Source organism: Rhipicephalus microplus, chromosome 2 (assembly GCF_043290135.1).
Source record: "Rhipicephalus microplus isolate Deutch F79 chromosome 2, USDA_Rmic, whole genome shotgun sequence".
NCBI lineage: Eukaryota > Metazoa > Arthropoda > Arachnida > Ixodida > Ixodidae > Rhipicephalus > Rhipicephalus microplus.
Genome location: NC_134701.1, coordinates 135,968,269 through 135,985,546, shown reverse-complemented (window position 1 = coordinate 135,985,546; position 17,278 = coordinate 135,968,269).

Here is a 17,278-nt window from a genome sequence, read left to right as displayed (position 1 = left end):
TGAACAAGAGGCTTACTAGCATGTGTTTTCATTCGTGAAGCTAATTGCAGTCATAGTCCCTAACTTCAATGATGAAAACAGCAAAGGATTAATGTGATGCAGTTCCACCACAGTAAAAAACAGAGTGAAAGTGCAGTTTGCAGCAAAGATGCTTTATGTCGTAATAGTTATAGAATCAATAGTGCTGCCAATACTTGGGCTGCATTTATTGTGGTAGTTCAGGGATTACAAAAAGAAAATAAACCTTCAGCTGATCCCATGTTTTGCTGCTTCAGGGTTGTCCCATCGGGGCTAATTATTTTTTAAATATTGGGTATTTCGTGTATGTACAACTAAATTTGATTAGTGAATGCTATTTGGTCCGTTATTTAAATATTTGCACACCCCTAGTAGTGTTGTTGCTACCAATGACCCACCATCTTTTTGTGTGAATATGATTGGGCATCTGTAAACACCATGAGTGCTTTTTGTTTTTTGTGCTGTATCTCATCTCTCATTGAACACACCCTTGCACATGCCTCAAGGTATGTAAACGAAAAAAGAAAACGCACCTGGCTACAAGTGATGCCAATTCATGACATGCAATGCAAGAAAAAACATGAGTGAATTTGGTGAAAGTTGCTCTTAATCTTGCCGTCTATTAGCAAGAAGGATCAGTTTATTGCACGTTTTTTACTCTTAGCTTACATCAGTTAACTAAGCCTAAGCTTGTTCATAAGAACTTACTTGTTTATTATCGCATTATTTGTGCAATAAGGATAAAAACACAAGGTCAGACAGCACAAATAACTCTGCTGAGATAGGAATAAAGTTAACTAAGCAAACTACAAAAAAGTACATTTTAATATTCAGCACATGCCAGACAGAAAATGCACTGAGTGCCAATACATTGGCAAAATTCTTGCCGAAATCACGAGTGGCAGCCTGGATAAATTACAATTGTTAATATCAATAAAATGTATTTTTTGAGAAGCTTTGGAAGCATCCATTTTCTGGCTAAACTTGATTCAAATGCTTACATACTCTGAGTGTTTTGTTGCAAGACAATAATAAAAACAAATGTAAAACCTCACATCAACATTTCAATGTTGTCCTAAAATAAAAAAGAAAATGCCACATGTAAATTGTTTTTTGCCAGAGAATTCTGGATATGAGAAGATTAATTGAGGCTGTCATAAGATGTGTTGAAAAATTAAAAAAAATACTTGCCACTGCAAACTGCTTGCAGAATGTGAAGTTCACGTATATTGTTATTACAGGTATGTGAATTGCTTTATATATTTCTCGCAGCACAACACGCCATATTCAGATGTTTTTTTTTTTGCCTTTCGGGATAAAAATATCTTTTTTACTTGGGATAAATTTAGCAAATAATTGACAAGCCTGACAACTAAGTACATGCGTATTGCCACGTGTGTTTTATTTCGATAAAGTCGGTTTTAACCCACAAAGACTCTAAGCAACACTCGGCGTAGCAGTTTTTCAGGAGCTCCGTGATAACTTGAGATCACACTGTTAAGTTTGTGGGTAGGATGCGAATAGTCTAGTGCTTATGCAGCCACCAGCAATAACCCCAGAATTTTCATTAGCACTTGTATAAACGCAGATGCACTGTACTGCTTGTCAGAATATTCATGGCCGACGCACTGTTTAGCGCTATTAGGGCAGACTATGTATTGCTTGTAGTTTGGCTTTCCATACTGCAGGCAAAGTTTCGCTAAGATGAAAAGTTTGGTCTCAACCCCACCGACTACTGCAGTCTTCAACATCATGGCCACGTGACAATATTAGTTTTTATGTCTCTCCAAGAGGTGTTTACATCTATAAACCCAGAAAGTTGAAATTTCATTTTTTAGAAATGTGCAGATGTACAACTGCAAAATGATGAAGTCTACTACTAACAGCTACCTTTTTTGTTTTATTGTGAATTTATTTGGTGAAGCAGAACAGTACACAAGTGCCACTATTGATGGAGACTATGTGACAAAGCCCATTGATCCTTAAAGCAGCTTGCATCTCAAGCTGTCTAGCATGGTGTACGAGTGAAGGATTCTAAACGAATTTCCAAATGAGGCAATTGTTGCGGATTATTGCGACCGTGCGACAACAAGCAGAGAAAGAAGAATGGGAGAGCACGAGCGGTAGAAATAAACATTAACGTTTTTGGTGTAGGGCTCTGGTCTTGAATACACGACAGCAATGACGTGCTGGTCGCAATGGCCTGCTTGTGGTCCCCCATTTTCTCAGATTAGCAATGGAATGTAAAGAGCTCTTATAATTGCACAGCAGAAGTCCTTGGACACCATTATTATTAAAGAAATGGTGTACAGCTAATGGTTTAAGAATTCACACAAATAAAACACAGTTCATTATCTTCTATTTGAGTCATAATGCTCTTTCACCTACCCCGGCTATTACTATCAAGAGCCACAGACTACTTTGTTCCACCAAGTTCACATTCTTGGGAGTACTCCTAGATGCTCATCTAAAGTACTATCATCATATTTCACTTATAAGAAAGAGGATAGCTCATGGTATCCGATCATTATTTAAAGAATGACCATGCTTCAACTTTGCTCAAGCTATAGTACGCCATTATCCACAGTCATATTACCTACTGCATCACATCATGGACCAACACCTATCCATCTCATATCCTCCCACTTTAACGTCTCCAAAACCAAGCCATTCGCATGCTAACATTCAGTACTCTATTCACCAGCGTGCCCCCGCTTCTTCCGCAACATAGTGTACTAACAGTGTGTAATTTATTCAAACATACACTGAGGGTTCTTCTATTTAAGTGTTTTAACGCTTCCGTAACAGTCAATGTCTTACAAAAATTTCAATTGGTATACAGTCGCCGACCGATTTTCCGGACTCCAAAAATTCGGACTTGTTGGATATTCCGGACTTCATAAATGCACCGTCAGGGATCCCATAGAGCTAATGCATTGTTTCGACCGATTTTTCGGGCGAATTTGCCCCTGAAAGTTCGATTTTTCGGACTAAATCGCTCGTTTTGTGCTACGCCCCAAGCCATTGTGAACGCCGCCATGTTGGATTTTCCGTCGGCTTGGCTAAGCTTGGTCTTCAGATGCCTTTCCTGCCTCCGAGACTAGAATGCGCACGCCATATTTTAAGTTTCGGAGGCCGTGTTTGCTTTTTAAAAGACGCGGTGATGGATGCCGTTTTTTCGTCTTCGGTCAGCACTATCGTCATCACATCGCACGGGGAGGAGGCGAAAGAAGGATTTTGTTATTGTCGTTGCAGCTTTTTTCAGTCGCCGTTCTGCACGTGTTGTGTCGCGTAGCGTCGAGACGTTGTGTGCTTCGCAGCGGCTATCTGCGGCATCGAATTTTGTGTTCTCGGTGCCGTGGCTCCGCTATCTGTGCCATCGCGGGAGCCAGGTGGTGTGAAGAAGCGTGGGAAGTATACGACCCTGACGATGGAGAAGAAAGCTGCCATAATCAAGCTAATAGAGAGTGGACGTTCGCAGCTAGATGTCGCCGGATTACGGTCGACGCCAAATGACGGTCGTCGTTGTCGTCGGATGACGACAACGACGACCGCCCGCAGCCGTCGGCGGCGGAGATCGCCAACGCGGTGACAATTTTGTCGAGCGTTTACGGCGACGATGTCTCCTTGGCGCAAATACGGGCAAACCAAATTGCCTCCAAGCGTAGTTTGAGGCAAGGCAGCATCAAGGACTTTTTTAAACCTGCCTGATGCAATAAACTTCAGATTTTTGGCGAAAACGAATTTTTCGGACTGTTCGATTTTTCGTACTTTTTTTCGGTCCCCGCCAGGTCCGAAAAATCGGTCGGCGACTGTACGCTAATCCCACCAGGTTCGCCTCTAACAACAATTTTTTACTGCCACATACACGCACTAACTACGGCAAACACACTACCATATTTGCTGCCATACATTTTTGGAATTCAATATCACTATGCACTAAACAATTGTCATTCAATACTTTTAAGTAGATTTGAGATGCCTGGTATATCATTAATTGAAGTCCCTTTTGTTCAATATTCTACTGCCATCTTTTTCATAGCCATGTATAATTACTGGATTGTTTTATTACCATTTCAGCTGGAGTTTACATTACAAGTTTGCCTTGTCATTATTTCTATCATAATTACTTGCCACTTTTTAGTTGCCATTTTTCTATAGTTATCACCATGTATATTTTTCACAGGAGCCTTTCAGCCTTGTGCTATGGGACCTCCTTCTGTATATACTAAACCATATTCGTTTACGTATTTTGCAACACATAAACATTTTTGACTGACTGACCTACTTAGCCATAACACAGCAGACAAATTGACAAGACAGACCGAATGGCTTACCCTATGAAATTTTAATAGTTTAAAATATCACTAGCAAAAAGCATTTCAATTCAAGGATTATGAACATGATAGAAATTGAAATCATTGCGCAGTGGAAAGTACACTCAGCCGTCGAAAAGTTATGGTGGGTTCAACTTTGATATCACCTCTGATGACAGACTGTACTGTGGTGTAACTGTGCTTTCAGATGACCTAACAGACCAGACGTTGCTTGTTTTAGGTTAAGTGAAGACGAAAACATCCAGCACTACAAACTGTATTTGTGATTTTTTTTATTCGAAGTAAATATGAAGTCTTCAAGGGAGCAGGTTTGCTCTGGCAATTCATGGATTCATTTTACATTTTCAAATGTTAGCAAAGGTTATGTTGCACAACAGTTTCTTGTCAAGCAGAATGAGAAATTATGTGTACTGAACGCCTTCAGAAAAAGTGCACAAAGGCGGATGCTGTCCTTATTGCAGTACTTGTCCACACTGAGCCGAGCAGCAGTACGCGATAGCATCCCAGCTCCGGTCACTGATCCACATTGCTTCAGGAGCCAGCCTAGAAGTAGAGAGGATAAGACAAAATGGTTTCAAATTTTGAGTTCAGCAACCTGCTGTTTAGTGACATTTATAGTTCTTCTTTAGGACAGTTGCATGCGAAGAAGTCAGCACTTTTAGGTGTGTCAAGATCACGAAGCAAGTCACAGAGATGGCATAGCATGGAGTACGAAACCGACAGCTGCACAAGTGGCTAAATCAAAGACTGAACGCAAGGAATGGAACCAGAGAGAGGTTTGCATTGTTAAAAAAATTATGTGACATAATCCCGTATTTAGTCTACCAGATTGCTTTACCATTCAAGCTTAATACACATGAGTCACAATAGTGAATAGGAGCGATACTCTAATAGCGAGATGAAAGACTGCCAAGTAGTTTCTAACTTTGTGTGGTTGGTTGCCGCAGCTACACGGTTAACAAAGCGAGAGTGAATTGCACGACAACAAAGAAAGGAGCACCGGCCATCCTAAAGGCACCCAGAAGCTTCCACGAAAGACGGTGGTGCAGTATCTGTATTGGGGATCCCACTAGCTGATGTGTAAAACAGTAAATGCTGTCAAGCTTTGAGAAGAAACTGAAGCTCTAAAACTGACACAAGCAGGAATGATCAAAGCGCCATCCATACTAATTAAAAAATATTCAATCTGTATCATAACTGCTGTCATTTGGGTGGTCATGACGGCATCCAGTGGACATACATGAAGCTAACCAAGCAGTTCACATGATTTGGCATAAAAGAAGAAACAACAAGATAATCATATCATGAGTGTCAGATTAATAAAGTAAAGTTTAGGCAGCTGACTCAACATATGGTACAATCACAACACTTTTCTGCACCACTGGAGGTTACTCACATGGGCTTAGGAGAATTTGGTAAAAAAAATCCAAAGGTTATGGCCTGTAAATGGTTGGTGGCAGCAAATGCAGAAAAGGCCATACCAACAGTCTGATTTCATTTCTAAACTAAAAGATGTCTAACAAAAAGTCAGTATTAGTGAGACAGTGAACTAGATTCACAGAGTCATCAACCCAATAAACGGGTAAACCAACAGCGAATTGCACTCAGGTCACTGTAATTCAGCAGTTTATGGGCTAGTGAAGCCAGCTGATGAAGACATATTGTGATACTTCAGCATGTGTCTAGACTTCCCAGAAGGATGGAAGAGCTGCCTTTAAATGACGTAGCTCATCGTGCACAGCCCTAAAAAGCATCTCTTGGGTGCACACTTCTTATGCATTTTTACATACTGCTGCCTCAATGAAGCTATTGCAGGAGTGAAAAAAAAACAAGAACAAAAATAAACATTCATGAATGGACTTTTTACTGCTCCTGCAAAACAACATATTTACCAGCCAATGTGGCTGTGAGTTGAAATGATAATCAGCCTGACAGAAGAGAGAACTAAAGAGGGTGAAGTTCAGTACAAAAAGAGAGTGAAAAAGAACTTCGACAAAAAACAGAATATAGCTGTACCAAGAATTGAGGTTCGGGACTAGGTGCTAGCGATGAAAGAATTGCGGAACTCAGCAGCGATTCACAGAGGGCCATTCTCTTTTGTCAAAATTGCAAGCCAGCAGGGACATTTAAAGATTGCCTGATACGTTGGCCTCAATAGCTCCTTCGAATTGGCCTCCACAGCCAACATTCTAAAGGAGTGTGACACCACTTTTCAATGGTGAGTTTACCCTATCACGCGAATTTTATGGATACAAAGATCACTCTGAGCAAGTAAGAAGCAAATAAAATTGTGATAAGACATATTATTTATTATATTAAAGTCAAGTTTCCCCTGGCACATCAGGCAATTCTAGGGACTTTATGCTGCAATCTGGCTAGTTGTGATGACATCAGGTACCAAAACGGCCACTCAGCGACGCAAAATTTATCAAAATTACTGCTTGTGGGTTGGCAATGGAGCCAAGTGCGTAGCAGCTGAGCAAGTTTCATGATTTCTCGCACAACCACATGACGAGGAGCTTATATTGTGTTACGATGTCAGGGCACTGTAGATATGGAAACTAGCTTTTAAAATGATACTGTTATTACTTTTGCGGAGTGCACTCGCACTTTGCAGTACATTTTCTAGATCCTTGAAGGTTGGGCCTTTCGTTTCCCGCAAGAAAATAAGAAATTTTGCAGTTAGTACCCCTTTATCATCCAGGGAGGTTAGAAAACAAGTGATGCGAAAGTGAAGCAAGCTTAGGCAGTTGCAAAAGACAAATGATTTCTTGCATGGGCAACTAGGAGGACTGAGGTATTAAATAAAGAAGTTAGAAACCATGACAAGGAGAGAATGTGTCTCCGCATTATGTGCAGTCTTTTTACATACCACCTGTTAGCAACTAGTACGATAGGCCAAGGTTAGTGTGCATTGAAAGAAAAATGTGACTAACTTTTGCAAGGTCACCAAAATTTGAGTATGTGTATTTTAAACAATGCATAACGATTATGTGTCAATAGCATAGCATTGAGCCATTTTGTTAGTTATACCTTTGAGTATAATTATGGTAATAATGTTAGCATAATCTGAACAAATCAAACATTACCTGTCAACCTGAGGTGTAATGATGTTTTCTTCTTTTTTTCATGGAGCCAAAACTAGCAGCGTTCCAAAGGGCCCAAGGAATTTCTCAGCAAGCTGCTGCAAACAGATTATAAACTGTTCATAAACTGATCATTCACAGCCCTACAGCCAGTGTAGCACTCCCTGCCACGAGCACTTGGCACACAATCATAATTCATTTACCTTACGCGAACATGCATTCTCTGTAAAAGGGAATGCCAAGGAGGGTGCATTTTTTTAACACTACGCGCAACTTAGCTGCAGCTGGTAATTCTCTTCATTCACAGGACATTCGTCATTAATTTACGTGTAAAGAATGCAAGCTCAAACCGCTAACGATTCCGGATTGCAGGTTTGATGTACACACTGCACTCTTTCCCACACTAACTGCAGTGATTTGCAACATGATGCTTACTCTGGGCACGCGATCGTAAAGATTCCCACATGCCTTCCCCAAAATACATAGCAGCTCTGCGGTGAAGCCTCATGTAACGCGTGCGTCCCTTTTTTTATTATTTTATAGCTTTCGACAAACACTCAAAGCTGTGGATTGCAGTTTAATTTTTTTTGTTGTGGTTTAGTTTATTCCACTGAAGTCTATGCGCCCTAAATGCACTGTGCAACAGCAGCAATAGTCGTGCTCGCGCTGGATAGCGTAGTGACCGAAGCTGTGCCTGCCCGAGCATCGTTTGCGAACTTGAGCGCACCGACGGTCTCGTAAGCAAGCATTTTATGGCTCTGTTCGGAACTGCAAAAAAGAACTTACCGAGACCAGCATCTCGACGTCTTAATCTTTACTGGATACGACGGTCCATTTCTTGGTGTCTCCTGCAGTCGTTGAAAGGGGACCATCACTGCCGGCGGCAGTGAAGTGCAGCTTCGGTACAGGCACACTCACAGCGTTTCTCGGCACACTAGAAGTTTCCATGAGTCCCTCCGAATGTTCGGAAGGCGTTTTTCTCGATCAAGACCGCCTCAGCAAACACAGCGCGCGCGAAGTCTTGCCTGGCAGCTGCCTGCAGCATCGTCACGGGCGCAGCCTTGTTTGCTGACGACATAGGTGTTCTGTGACGACATCACGCACGAACCAATGAGCGCGCAGCTTCCGAGAGCCTTGTAGGAGCGCCTGGCGCAGTGCATTGTGGGTGGGTCTATCCGCTCGCCTTTGTAAACTCGCAGCCGGGCTCGATGCTGTCTTCTAAGCAGGAAGGAAGGAAAATAGAGGGAAAAGAAAGGCAGGGAGGTTAACCAGTCTATAGGCAGCCGGTTTGCTACCCTGCGCATGGGAGAGTGATGGGGGAGATGAAAGAGAGCAGAGAGGGAAGAGAGAAACAGCACATTCGGCAGCACACGCGCGCACACTCAGTCATAGTCCAGTCTTATCTTTCGCGGCGTGTGACATTGCTGTTACAGTCAATTGTTCAAGTCGGCGTCGCGTAGAAATTTCAACAGAGCTTTCGTCGCCTTCTGTTGCAATGTCTTCTCTCGGGCACTTGACAGAATAGTGTCCACCACGGAGGAAGGAAAGGTAAGGAGAGGGCATGCCAGCCGGCGCAGGGCGTAAAAAATGTGGCGGAAATGACAGCATGGCAGCCATATTCACTAGGCACAATGGCGGCGTTGCTATGGTTACGTGTTGCGCAGTGGAGCTGGTCTAGCAGTGAGCGGCCGCGGCTGGCGGCGGAATGTGTGCCTCCCCAGGTCTCGTGCTGAGCCGTGGCGGACAATATCTGTGCTCTGCGCCACGTTATTGGTTACGCAGTGTTCTTCTAGCAGTTACATTACTCTTAGCACGTTTACAAATCCCTTTGTCCATCACGGGGTTTCAACAGTGCGTAGAACAAGTTCATATCCATGTGTCGTGCGGCGGATGACGCGGATGAAGCAGTAAAGCCCAAACCACATAAGCGCGAAAATGCACGCGACAGCGACGCGACGTAGATCGTCTTCGCGCGATCAGTCGCTAGCGCAGGCAAACCTCATTCACGCGACGGCTTCGGTCACGGAGGAAGGAAAAAGGCCCTAAAGGCCAAACCTCATACGCGCGAAAATGCGCGCGACAGCGACGAGCGACGCTAAGAGCGACGAAACATGGCGTTCGTGCGACGTGTCGCGTGCCCATTTTCGCGCGATCGCTCGGTTCTCCAGATTTGGAAACCGTCGCTCATCGCCCGGAAGTGCTGGGCTCAAGCAGCCAATAGCGAAAAACCGGAAAAAGACAAAGACTACATAGGTGCACGTGACCCAGTTCGAGTCACGTATGCGCAACAAAAAATAACTCAATGTTTATTACGCATGTGCATATAAAAAACTGCTGCAAGGCAATAATAAAAACTTTTCGTTCCATTACACAACAATATATCTTATTTTTAAATAGCATACCGCTCACTACGCGGTTTTCTTGGTGCGAGTAGACGGCCTCATGCCAGCAACAGTGAAGTTCGCTCGCCGAAGCCGTCGCGTGAATGAGGTTTGCCTGCGCTAGCGACTGATCGCGCGTAGACGATCTGCGTCGCTCGTCGCTGTCGCGTGCATTTTCGCGCTTATGAGGTTTGGCCCTTAGTGTTCAGCGAAATTGCGTTGGGCACTATGGCGAAGCTGAATGATGACGAACGCCTTGCAGGTCAGTGACGGTTGAGCAGTGCTCCTGCTTGTGACAACGGACGACGCTCTTGAGCCCAGCAAGACGCCGCGAGGACCATGTGCACATACGTAGTTTCGTGTTGTGTGGGTACAGTAACAACCTGCATGTGCGTAATAAAACACCTTTTCTGTTCCGCTTGGTACGCTCTCCACCAGCATTGCATGTAACCTCAACGTAACAGCAACCGCGTTCAACTGTCACTAGCACTGTGCTCAAAGTCACCACGGTCGCAGAATGCTGACGCTGGTGAGTTTCACGCGGAACACGGACACAGTAACAGGACGCTGCGTCGGTTGCGTGGCGGAATGCAACCGTAGAAGGCGCACGACCGATCGTGTTGTCTTTACAGTTGCTGGATTAATGACGTGAAAGCACTCGCCGTTGTCACTGCATCTAGCGCGCGTTCTCTCGTTGTTGCTTCGTTGTCGGCGAGCCGTTACTCTCTGTTATTACTCGGACGAAGCGATTTCGCTGAAGGTGTTCCGCTGGCTCAGAGTGATGAGCCCAGTTCCATTAGTTTTGGATCGTCACGACACACGCACTGCGCAGCCCACGTGCTTTCCGAGCCGGAGAGAGAGTCGCACCTTCTGCTTCGCCTTCATATGTAAACAAGAAAGGAGAATTTGCCTAGTCAATATGGCCGGCTTCCGGCTTCATCGCGGCTTCACAACGAGTGACGTCAGGGCCTCTCCTTACCTTTCTTTCCTCCGTGGTGTCCGCAGACATTTGGCTGTTGTCGATGCGCGCAAAAGCGGACGCCAGTGACTGTCTCTGGATTTCATACAAGGGACAGTCACACAGGAAGTGGTGTAGCGTCTCTACGCAATGACAGGCATCGCAGAGAGCGTTGTCGGCCATTCCTATGACAAAGGAATAAGATTTTGTAAATGCCACACCTAGCCATAAGCGATGAAGAAGGGTGGCTTCTCTTCGGTCGAGTCCAGTGGGCATGCGGAGAGCCACCAAAGAGGACAGGTGGTGTTGACGATTCGTATCGATGCTTGGTGGGCACCATAGTGAAAACGTGATTTCACGCGCAAGTCGCGAAGATCACTGGCAGCATCGGTCCGCGAAAGTGGTATGGCTTCTTCTCGTGTTCCTTCAAGGACTGCCCGCGTGGCAGTATCGGCATGTTCGTTCCCTATGATGCCGCAGTGACATGGCAGCCATTGAAGCGTCACATGATGCCCTTTCTCGTGTGAAGTGTGGAGAAGGCATCGAATTTCGAAAACAAGCTGTTCGTATGGCCCGCGACGCAGTGCTGAGAGCACAGATTGTAGGGCAGCCCTTGAGTCGCTGAAAATCGACCATTGTTGCGGTGGTTCCCGATTGACCACACAAAGTGCAGCGCGCAAAGCAGCTAGTTCCGCTGCTGTAGATGCCATGGAGTAGTCAGTCCTAAAGCTGATGGTAACACCTCTCGCTGGGATAACTACTGCCCCTGACGAACACTGGTGGTTCGTGGAACCATCGGTGTATACATGTATGCTGTCTGAATATTTCTCGTGCAAAAGAAGAAGAGACAGTTGTTTCAGCACGGGCGACGAAAGCTCAGATTTCCTCCGGATCCCTGGTACACTAAGATGCACTGTGGGTCGAATAAGACACCAAGGTGGTATGGATGGTTTAGATGCAGGAGTGAAGCCCGAGGGAAGTTTATCGTTGTATTTCACTATGATTTTGGCGAACGATGCTTGGCGCCTCTCTGAAGGCAACAGTGCAAGGTGATGGCAGGGAGCACGTGCGAAGTGTCTGATGTGCGTTCTCAGGACTTCTACAACAATGTGAGTTTGTATCGGATAGTCACCAGCAATTGCAATTGTTGCTTCCGTTGACGTACATCTGGGCACACCGAGGCACACTCTCAGTGCTTGGGCTTGTACTGCCTGTAGAAGACGAACATTGGTCTTGCAGGTATTGCTAAGCACGGGCAAGCTATATCTGAGGAAACCGAGAAACAGGGCCCTGTAGAGCTCCATCATTGCGTCTACTGACATCCCCCACGTCTTTCCTGCCAGTCTTCTAAGCAGTCTTCGTAGACTCTCTCCGTGCTGTCTAAGAATTGGAACGCAGCCTCTATTGGTTTTATGGACATGTCGCTCCCTTGGCGTCGCTTTTTTTTGTCGTCTGCTGCGCAGCGTACGCATGCCGCAACTGTAGCAGCAGGCGTGCGCAACATTGAGATGGCATGACTTCTTAAGGCGGAGGCACAGAACACCTATGGCAGAGGTTCTTTGTCGACATTTCGAAGTCAGTCAGCAACTGCATGTTGTGCGTGTACACGTCCGAAGTGAAGTGGAGCGAATAAACTCCCGCTTTGTTGGCGTCCAGTCTCCGCCTCGGCCACGCCGTACGAAGTCGATCGCATCAGCACCGCATCCAACTGGAATCGGTAGAACTTGCACATATAAGGGGCTTTTAGACGTATACATTAAAGCAACCTCTTAATTGCACAGCAGTGCCGCGCTCGACTTCTGCTTGGCGCGGTTCATTCCGTTAGTTAAAACGGCCTCTTAATTGCACGGCAGCACCACGCTCGACTGCTGCTAGGCGCGGTTCATTCCGTTAATTAAAACGGCCAGCATCGCTCGTTCGCGAAATGCACCGCGGATGGCACCAAATCCTCACGAAGTAGCCACAACTACAAAAAAAAATTTGCAGTCAAATTTAGTGGCAGTCTGGCAACACTGACCCTCCTGGTCTGGCAACCACTTATGCAGCGCCAAAAGAAACCTTGCCGTATACTTCTTTACGTTAACAGGATACCGGTTTGCGTTTACCGTTACGGGAACGCATGTTTTTCAACAGGGAGTTTTCGAATACCGTTTGCAAGCGCTGCGGGCGTAGCGGGCGCCGTATGAGCAAGGAAGTGTATGGTAGTGTATAGTAAATGGTAGTGTATAGGTGTTCTGTGGTATGAGCTTTAGGATAACGTTTGCTCTGCTGCAAAGAGCACCGCACGATTGCAGCGACATCGTAGCCTCGAAACCAGCGTTTGCGGGCTACATGCAGGCCGCGATCGCCGCATGCAATTTCAGATTTTCTGCGTGCGGGCCGCGAACGCCGACTCCCGTTACGACGCATGTGCAGTGCTAGCGACCGCACCGCATGGGCTCGCGGTGCGCTATTCTGAAACTCCCTAACGTGTTGGCTCCCCAGACCTAAACATTTACGTACGTATGCAAGCGTTTACCTTTACGCTTTCGCAAACCATAACTGGTGATGCTAATTGCATTTAAACTACGTTTAACTTAGAGAGGATTGAATCATCACTGTGCAAGGTCACAAGACGTTTTTTATTGTGTACGGTATCCTCGTATGCTTAAAAAAGCGAAAAAAAATGCAAGGTTACTGCAAGGACTGTGTCGACTTCTTATGACACTTCATGCAACCACAGTCATGAGTACGTTGGCTCATGCGTATTGTTTTTTAGGTGAAAATGATTAAAAATGTAACTCGTTTGTATGAATGTCGCTGCGCAGTTTTTACACTAAACATACATTGCACGATGCTTCTGAAATAAGTTTTGTGATTGTGTGGTTTATTTTAATTGCCACCTATCCAGTTTGTTGGGGGCTCGCACGTTTGCGGTTTCGATGTTCTAGGACAGCATGGCCATTTCTAGCTTTCGTATTGGTAATCTGGCTGAAACAATGTCATCGCTGCTGGTGCTCGCACTACGGTCCATTTTGACTCGAGCATCGCACTTGCTCAGAGTCATCTTTTTATATAGGAGAATTGTATGGCAGAGTAAACTCACCTCCGAAAAAAAGGTGTCGGTACCCCTTTATTGTCAGCACTCTGCCACTGTCCCATTTCTTGAGCTGTTGTGCCATTACACTCGGCCTACTTCACAAGTAATCTGAAGTGGTTTCGGATGCTCTACTAGCGAACATTTGTGGTCACTTCATGTGTGCGCTCTTTGTTGACCTCTCTGTACCTCTGCCTGCCCAATGTAGCATTCATTATGTTTGACAATGAAGCGGGGGGCTATTGTTCATCGTTCTGGCATTGTGAAAAAGTGTTTGCATTTTTTAATGTTCTTTGTGTTTTCTAGTCCACGTAGGAGAATATGCTCAATTAATCAATTACACATTTTACCTCCATGGCATCATGTAAGGTTCACTTAATATTTGTCTTGTTATTGAGTTGGTAAATGATTGCTCGTTCATTTCGTCGGACATATAGTAGAACTCTGACATGCACCGTGCATGCTCATACAAGGGACTAAAAGCTTCTATCGCCTGATGCAAGAACCTTAATCTATCAAGACTCTCCTTGAAGAGGCTTGATCTGATCTTTCTCAAATTACAGGTGATATGTGCATCTGCCCACGCACGACTATGTTGCGGAGCACTTGATGCGCCTCCAGATAATGTTATGCTGACGCAACTGCCCTATCTAAAGGGACATATCTGTGGAAGCTGATACACATATTGGAGGACAAACCCATCCTGTTCAGTCTAAACAGTCGCTTAACAGGCATTGCACAAAGAGCAGAAAAGGAGCAACCAGGTGTCACATAATGCAAAATGTGCAACAAGTGGGTCGTCGAATGCTTTGACTGTTTACAAATGCTTCATCTTGTTTACTTATTAAGCATAGCGCGTACCCATTGTTGGGATTACAAAAGCTTCTGGCACAATTTTTCACTGGCGCCAGCTACAGCACAAAAAAATTGCACAAACTTTCTTGCAGGTGTGCAGCGGGTAGTACCACTCTTCTCGAAGAGTGACGAAAAATGGCATTGTGAATGCCTGCCTACTATACAATTAATAATGGCGTGGTGGGTACCCTGTGAGTGTACTTGCAGCATTTACCCAAAAAGTGTTAAAAAAGGCTCCGAAAGAGCGCTCTTTCCGCTTTCACTGTGACAGTGCTGTGCACAGGCGTGGCGATTTTTCTAAAGATGGATATATCTTTTCAGGAATTCAGTTTCGTTCATGTTTCTTTTTTCATATAGGCTTATTTAGGTGAACGGTTTATTTTCCTTTGACTGTTTCCTGTTAACTATTACAGTGGCAACAAGGATGAAATTTTGATTCGCTGTTTGCTGTGAAAAACTTCACCAGTGCGCCAATCCTTCGTTTTAAGGTTATCGGCAGTCTTAGTTGCATAAAAGAGCAAAATGCATTGTAGAGACATGGCTCAGACTCAGAAAAATGTAGATGCTACCGCAGCAGCTTAACATTGAAGCCCGCAGTGCGCTCTGGATATGAATCGCCTAACTGAGGCTTCTGTACTAAAGGCTCTGAAAAGAAATCATCACCGGTGTAGCAAAACTTGACGAGGATGACATTGCTAGCTCAAAAATTGTGCAATAAATTGTGTTATTTTATTCAGCAGCAATTTTTGTGTGCTTTGCGAGTTTGTTTGTGCTTACTTTTACATTTGGTAATTTTTATTCCTCTCTCTTTCTCTCTAGGCATCAGGAGATTGGGAGGTCAATCTTGATGGAAAACCTTCTTATATGAACACATGTTGTCTGCATTGTTTTAATACCTTAGATGTTTTTGTTGAGTGCCGCATCTTCTAAGCACGTTGCATTTTTGCCACCGATTCTTTTTGTGGCTTGCTTTCTTAGTTATTCAATGTTTTCTGTAATGGTCACGCATTTGTTTACATAAAGTTTCGGTACATTCACGCAATGCCTCATTGTTATCTACAAGTCTTTGAAAAGAGTTCAGTTTTATGCATTACAAGTGTTTCTGTGAAATATGATTAGATTCTGTTAGATAGTACTAGAATTTATCCTTCTTCGTTTTTCATTTGGATGTATTTGATGCCCTTTATTACAGACATCTTTGTCCTTTTTCAGCATTAGCTATAAATAAATTGCAAGTGATGATTCTATTGTTTTGCTGTGTGATGTGTAGATTAGCATGAAATTTCGTTAATTATGATTTTAGGGGCATGCTCATATGCAGAGTGAGAAATAAAAAATTTGACATAGCTATGGCTGAATAGGGATTATGTAGAATAGTGTTTGTTTTTAAAAGTATGAACACGAATGTATTTTGACAGATACGCTGTGCAGTACATTTTTCGAATTTCCTTTCAAGATTTCATCAGATAATTGCTATGAATTAGCATTAATCTCTTTTCATTGTTGTCGTTGGCATGTGATAATCAAGGTTACAAAGGTGGCATTTCTGTAAAACTTAAGTGCAAAAACACTTGTTTGTTGTAAATAAGCTCACGTCAAAGAACTGAAGGTGGTCATGAAAAATTATCGATTCCCACACTCAGCAATACTTATAAATATATAGCGCAGTTCTTGAGCATTTTTTGTTTTAAAAATATGCAGCACTTCACAAACTCTTTTGTTTTCTTTGTAGATTTGTGCTCTTCCAACACTCCACCAACTGCAGATGTTAAGCAGCCACGCCAAAGACGCCTTTTTCAATGTGAACTGTGTCACTATAAGACACAGCGTTCAGATGATCTAAAAAAACATGCCATGCGTCACACAGGAGAGCGACCGCATGGATGCCACCTATGCCCCCAGAGCTTTTCAATAAAGGGTAATCTGAAAGTCCACCTACGCACTCACACGGGTGAACGGCCATATCAGTGCTCCATATGCCTCAAGAGCTTCAGTCTAAAGAAAACTCTATCTCAACACGTGCGCATTCATACGGGTGAGCGTCCATATCAATGCCACGTATGCCTCAAGGCCTTCGTACAAGTGTCTTCACTGCACAAGCACCGCAAAATGCATACAACCAAGCATTCGTATCTGTAACCTTCGTGCGCTGAGACGTTCGTGCAGAGTGTCCACCTAAGAAGACACCTCGATCGGCCTGAATGTGAGTGATCATATCGGTGAAAGTTCGATTGAAGCTTCTCATTAAATGACACTTCACGAATTGTTTCAAAGAATTGTGGCAGTACTGAGTTATGTAGAACCACTTACAGCTATGAGTTTTATGTACGACACCTTGGCTTCATTATTCAGAGCAAAGCACTATAGTAACTTTATTGTGTTCTTTTGCTGTCTTATTCATTCTCCAGTTTAGTACTAAGTTCACCAGTTTGTGCTAAGCTCTACGAAAATATTTTTTTGTACTGCTAAGCTACAGCAGTTCTGCTTTGTCAATTTAAGATTTTTTGGGGTCATCTTGAACAAGCATAAAAAGACACGAAACAAAGCGCTTAACAGGTCGTCATCTC